The following is a 7,248-nucleotide window of genomic DNA, read 5'->3' on the forward strand; positions in this document are numbered from 1 at the left end:
GGTTTTTAACGAGGTTCCACTATAAGCGCATTATTGCACTATAGTTTAGTCATGTCATCATGATTGATTAAGATGACAATTGTTTTAGACATATACTGTTATGTCGTTTATTGAAGAGAAAGTATATCACTATTGCGAAAGTATTATTTTGAAATGAAGATCCAAGATTCCAAGAGTAATTATGAAATGATTATATCCAGACTCTGAGTTCTCAAAGAAATATGATATCGAAGCTGTCATGAATTTCTATTGATTGAATATTCAAGTTTATTAACTATAATGGGTACTACTTCAACGATCGAGAAATTATGTCAAATTATGGATCATTTCAAGATTTATCAAGTTATGTAATCATCAGGGGGTAGCACGCGCTGTACTCTTTTTCCTTAGCCATGGTTTTGTCCCACTGGGTTTTCCATGGAAAGGTTTTAACGAGCCAGCTTGTTATACGTGTTTGAAGATTAGTGTACTCTTTTCCTTCACCATTGTTTTTCCCACGGGGTTTTTCTAGGAAGTTTTTTAAGGAGGCATCTTATTCAGTAATGGACATCCAAGGAGGAGTGTTATAAAATATTATAGTATAATATTCTCTAACTTCTCTCTACAATTCCCTTCTCTCTTTATTTCACAACAAAAAGTTATTTTTATATATTATTTAGATAAGCCCGTGCAATTTGCACGGGTCCTAAGCTAGTACTTTATAATATAATTAAAGCTTTTGACTAATATTTTTAATTAAACTCCATATTATAAATAAAGTCTTACGAAGTAATATATATAACTCATTTTTTTGGTAGTTTTTGTTACTGCTTCACGTATCGTACCTCACAATTCGTAACTAAGATGCTCACTCGTTCGGTCGGTGTTAATTTCGCGTTTTATCTATCTATCTCCTTTATGCAGTATATCTTAATACACACAAATTTTCATTTAAGACGATATTATCTGTCTTAAGCTTTAAGACGGATAAGTATCATACCACTTGTGTATATATGACAAATATATTGTTTTTCCTATGTATTCTTGTATACCCAAGTGATATGATGTACTTCGTATTTGATTAAGATGGATAATGATATGACATCTTAAGGAAGACTTACCGATATATAATGATAATATTCACGATTCACCTTTTGCCTCTATTTCTCCCTATTAATATATCGCTTTCTTTTGTTAATATATTCAGTTTGGAAATTTAATACTTACTAGTTGTTCCTCCGCGCGCGATGCGCGCGGAGTCCAAAGGACCATCTTTGTCTTTTCCGAAAATGTTTAGCTTGCCTATAATCTAGAAATGATTTTTATATAATATTTTATGCAACGATTACTTTACATACAATCTCTAAGGTAACAACTGATAATAATGGCTACACTAAAGAAAACATTATTCGATAATGACTAATTAATGTTTGCTTGTTTTTCTAATCAACTATAATTAACGGGTGATTTTGAAAGAATTGTTTCTTGTAAAACTCTTTGAGCTTACGTATAATTTTGAAAGAATTTGAGCATGAATATACATTTAAACATCAAAAATATATTTTTTTATTTGCCTCCCTCATTAGAAGAAAATTAACAACGTAGTAACTTAATGTATCGCCCAACAATATTTTCAGTCGCCAATTGTACTGATTTGAGCGGCCGCTAATTTGGCGGGGTTAGTTTCAGTTGCCAAATTGGCATTCACAGTCTCTAGATGTATTAGCGCGTTCCTGAACTCTTGTAATGTGATTTACTAAGTAATGCGCTTAATTTAAAACTATATCCTCATAGAAAGGCAAGTAATTTTAAAAACTCGTAATTTACTTGCTTTATAATTAGCGAGTCTAATGCGGAAAAAGAAAACATAAATAGGCTGGCTCATATATAGATTATAGAGTAAAGAACTTTATATAGAAGCCATTGTCAACAAATTCTTGCAAAAGCAAAATTCCAACCAATATTCATCGCCATACATATGACTTGCAAACGCACACAAATAGATGACTGAAGTCCGTGAAAAATCATGATCCTTACACAATAGTTATACATCAAAGAAAACACATGATCTCAACTCAAAGATCATTTACGGTCTCAAACACATGTACACCACAATCATATACGCAGCACTGATCTCATCGATGCAACAGCTACCATAGGTTGCATATGCCATCTGCCATAACATCAAGTAATTTATTATACTAAATTGTTTGAAAATTGAAATCTAGCACAAGATATCAGAACATCAAGTAGTTGCAAGCAGGATAATATCCCACACGTTCATCCGGAACTATCATAAAATAGCCCCCTTCCTTAGGTGTTAGAATCAGTGAACTTTTCCTATGAATTAGACAACAATGCTTCTCCACCATTAACGAGCAGCATTGTCAAACAAAGAACCACGAGCTGCCATGGCACAAGCCTCTCCCACCATAACAATAAAGCGGGAGAAATATGTGGTCAACTAAAAAGAGAAATACTTACTCAGAGCATTTCCGCCTCTCTATACGTGCTTCCTGCATCGAAAGAAGCTTCGACGTTAGCTCAATCAAATAAACAGGCCGAATTAGTAAGGAACACTAGTAAAAAAAAATGAAGACGATTGCTACTTATATATACTTGTGCCATTGATACACGAATTATAAACTTTCCTTCTCCTGCCCCTCCTCCCACTTATCCTCCCCTCCCCTCCCCTTACACCCCTTCTCCTCTGCCTTCCGCTCCTCCTCCTTCTCCCCCGCTTTCGACTTCTCCTTCTCATTTATCTTCCCATTCAACCAAAGCATCTAGCGACAAACACATCAAACAACTTAATCGCGTAAAACATAATTCTAAGGCTGAGAGCGACAGCGTAAACGTGCCATGATTCCCCATCTTCGACACTGTGGCCCATGGCATCACCCAATTCAATAATGTCAAAATAGTATTGATTGTAAGCAGATGATCAACATAAGATCTACTCATCATTTCAAGCCCAGGAGGCGTTGAAGAATATCAAAATAGTATTGACTATGAGCAGATCATCAATCATCAGAGTTGCTCATCATTTCAAGACGAATACTTTACGATGATTAATTTCACGTTCATGGCCAGTACAATGAGAAACATTTCGCTTTACTGCAGTATCAACCCTATGAAACAACACACCACAACAGAACAAATACATAAGCATGCTTTATAGCGTGTCAAACATAAAAAAACGAATACACCATTAAAATTGGTAACTCATCATCAACATGCAATATTTTGTGTTAAGAGTCAGCCTTCTTATCAACCATAAAGATGAAAACTACAAGAGAAATAATCAATAAATGACAACTGACAAGCAACTGCATCCCCAAGACTCAACAGTCTCTCTAAATAAGGAATGTGGTTATCCTATTGAATATATGGCTCGTTTGGTTTATGCTCTATGCTGAAAATCAAAACTGTTAATCTAATATTGATTAGGAATTCCTCTCAGCTCAAGGAGACTAAAAAAAACAAACAATCAGGTTCTCATACAACATTCTCATATTCCTAAAAACACAACAAAGGTTGCGTAGTATTTTATTTTAAGCCACTCTGCTACCCAACTCTACAAGAAATAACAAATCTTAAGTATCCAGTAGAAATATCGTATGGCCACACTCTTACATACACAATTAGAGGAGTGATTCATTATAATAACATGTGATAAAACGTGCAGTGGGAAGTATACCTTTTTTTTTGGTCAAATCTTCCAGCACAGACTTGTTAACTTCATACTCGTTAACTTGAAGAATTTATAATACCGCCTTAAAATCTAAGAAAATAAAAAGGTTTATGATCTTGAAATGTAGCAGATACGAGATGCGTCAGTGATTGAATTGGCTTTTCCCATAAACAACCTTCACTAAAAGTCTAACATGACTCCAAAAAAGGACCATTTTGTTGTGATAAATTGAAAGTAAATCATATATAAGCATTAATCTGACCCAACATGAACATAAACACCACAACATGGAACAACCAGAGCATAACTCAACCCATAACCAGTAATAAGAAAACCGAATTCGAATTTGGTTCCTCGTCTTGTTCAATTTTTAGCCGACTGAATTTTGAGCAGGTAACAGTCAATGATCAGAGAAGAGACAACGGTGCACTCGCAAGTAAAAATCACAGTGGAGTATAAACAAACCTAAGATAAATCAATAAGCAAACCTGAACAATCGAGCACAACCCCTGTATAGATGCTAAAACAGAACCATGCCATATAGATCCGGCAAAAAAAGGACACTTGCTGCCTGGAAAGAACGCACAAAGCACGAAGGAGTATTAAAGTAGCGGTGCTTCTGAGATTTATTAAGATAGGATAAGATAACAGATAACTCATGTATAAACCTAGACTGGAAGATAGAGATATAAGACATACTTCCATCACTGCCCATTATTGTTGTTTACGATTCCTGTGTTCTACTTTTGCCACCCTCACTGGACTGCTATTTCCCTTCGCCCGCAACCTGTGAACATCAACAAATGAAGGTAAGCTTATAGTTGTAGCATGAAATACTTTCGACATAATCACTAACAACATTTCTGATTTGACACGAAGACTGACCAAATGAAATACGTTACCTGTATTTGTGTTTATCCTCATCATCACCACCACTCACACTCACACTGACACCGACTACGGAAAGCAAGGCCATAAGGCATCTAAACTAACTACCCGTGCGGGTTCATCTGAAAATAACACAAATTACAAACCCGAACAACATAAAGATTAGGTCTTTACAAATACCTGGAAGAAAAATCAACGCAGCGCAAAAACAACAAGGGAACGAAATCCGAAAGCATTATTAAAATGAAAAATATCACCTACCCATCTAACAAAATCATCAAAATAACACAAATTACAAAGTTAAACAACATAAATAGAGGGACAAAAACCATAAGCATTAGGGAAAAAGGTGGGAAAATCGAAGACCTTGATCATATCAGTGGATTAATTGATAGAGATTGCAAGCATACTAGAAGCACCCCTATTAACAAAGGGTTTCACATTTCGCCAAACTCCAGCAGATTTTGTGGATGAAAATGGAGAAAGAGGACGGTTAGAATGAGTGAACGGGAGGAAAATAGGAGTTGGCAGAGAGCTTTAGATAGAAAGAGTAAATTGAATACAGTAGAAGTAATGTTGGAGTTGACAGCAGACAATATATACCAGCAATTTACCCTTTTCAGAGCCCGAGACACTATATCCGACATGAATCATACCAACAACCAACAATCAATTGACGCCTCATTTTCTGAACTCGTATTTCTATTTCATACCCAACAAAATCAAAACAAGCCATGATAATAATCAAACAAGCCAAAAAAAAAACACATAACCCCAGAGCAAATAAGCAGTAGGAGAGCATTTAAATCCAGGTAAAAAAAATTGCAAAACAAACTAAAGTTGAGTAAAAGAAATTCGGACAAAATGTATTAAATGAACTTGGACAATCAACACAACCAAGAATGAAGCAATCGAAAGCAACCAGATATTGAAAACGCAACACATTAACCCAAAGATCCAATGATAAAAAAAAATTACAATTTTCAACATAGACATCAATCGGGTGATTGATTGACGATATGATGAAAAAACGAATCACTTACCGATTTGATCGATGCTCAGAAAAGATGTGATTAAATGAATTTGGTTTGGAAAAGAAAGAAGGACGAATCACTTACAGAAGAGCCAAAAAACTTTGGAGAAGGATAGAGAAGGAAGCGATTAAGAAAGACAGAGAAAGAGATTGAGAGATTAGGGTTTTAAAAATGAAGAGGAAAGTAGAAACAGTAAGATCGCTGTAGAGCTCGTGATAGGCACAAGAACACTGCTCTACTGTAGCAAAACCAAATATTTTCCAAAGTTCTTACATTTAGAATAAACTAGTTGTCTCTCCGCGCGCGGTGCGCGCGGAGATCCAAGACGCGTTTCCATTTGTGTTGCAGCAAATCTGTTTAAGGCGTAGACTTTGCGAGAATTTCTAAAATGTAGTTGTCCTAATTTGACGTTTTATTTTCTTATTCTATTGATCCGTCTTCAAATATTTAGTAATACAATTGTCATTTGTGCCCCTTATCAAATCATTCGGTGCACGAAGAAACAATAGAGTTGTTTCTCGCGCAGTGAGATCCAAGACGCGTTTTGTTTTGTTGTCGAAGCTATTACGTTAGCGTATAATGATAATTGCAGTTTTCTTAATGTACCATATAGTTGATTAATTTGCATCATATTTAGACACGTGCAATTTATTAGTCGTTACATATTTCCCGAAACATATATTTACCAGTCACCCAAAGCAAAGCGTTTGTAATAAGGTATAAAGGCAGTGGTTGAAGGGTAACGGAGGTCGAATTGTTATCATATCTCCCACGGTACTAACAATAAGCTATACAAATGAAATATTTATCAATGATCCACAGCAAATGCACCATAATCACCACTTACAAACCGAAGCAAACATCATAATGGAAGAGTTGTCATGTACATTGTCAAAAGGCAAGCAAAAAATCAAAGTACCATACGAAATATAACACGAAAACTTAAAAGATGGTTTGTCATGTAAGACACATTAAGTCATTAACCATATAATTATATAAGTAATGATTATACGATATTACGAAGTATATCTAGGTTGCCAGCAGGTTCCCCATAGTTGGTTTAGAAAGACAATCGGATCCCCCGATAACTAATGTCGTATGTCACATTCTCGGGTGTCTCCAAGTATACTGATTTTTGATCACACAAGAAGCCGAACACGGGGTTGATGCCATGATAACATCTAAACGGGCAAATAGTTTCGGCGCCTCTTCCACTATGCAGAGGAAAATCATCAACATTTCACTAAAATCGTATGGTCGGGCTTGCTTCAATGGATGCAACTCCACAAGCAAGGTCAAGCTCATAGAGGAGTTAAAGTGGATCTTCACTAATGACAAGAAAAGAGGTTGGAGAGGAGTAAGGTAGACCCTATTATATGATTCATCTCACGTATAGGTTGTCTGTTGCTCTTTGTCAATTAGATGAGGCAAGGGCATGCTTCATGAGTCGGTGGACCATGGTGCAAGTCATATCGTAACACACCAAAGAAAAGCAAAGATGATGGGTTATAAAAAAAGCATCAAACCCTAATTAAGGATGTCAACAAGGTAACAACCAAGCAATCAAACCGCCCAAATCTCTCGTCTACTATTTCAAGTTTTTGAACGTTAAAATTTACGAAGTTCAACATGTAGAAGTGTTGAAGACTAAAG

The 7,248-nt window shown here is 35.7% G+C and overlaps 1 long non-coding RNA gene across 2 annotated transcripts; it reads right to left on the minus strand.

The window, feature by feature from the left end:
• Window positions 1-1,869: 1,869 nt before the first annotated feature.
• LOC141623206 (uncharacterized) lies at window positions 1,870-5,837 on the minus strand. Of its 2 annotated transcripts, none has more exons than XR_012533257.1 (6): window positions 5,605-5,837; window positions 4,576-4,683; window positions 4,373-4,460; window positions 4,162-4,244; window positions 2,464-2,495; window positions 1,870-2,152 (listed from the first exon to the last, which is right to left on the minus strand). It is a non-coding gene; the product is annotated as an uncharacterized LOC141623206 (long non-coding RNA). The 2 variants fall into 2 exon arrangements; XR_012533258.1 differs by having other exon boundaries at window positions 5,680-5,794.
• Between the last annotated feature and the right edge of the window lie 1,411 nt (window positions 5,838-7,248).

Source organism: Silene latifolia, chromosome X, assembly GCF_048544455.1.
Source record: "Silene latifolia isolate original U9 population chromosome X, ASM4854445v1, whole genome shotgun sequence".
Classification (NCBI taxonomy): domain Eukaryota; kingdom Viridiplantae; phylum Streptophyta; class Magnoliopsida; order Caryophyllales; family Caryophyllaceae; genus Silene; species Silene latifolia.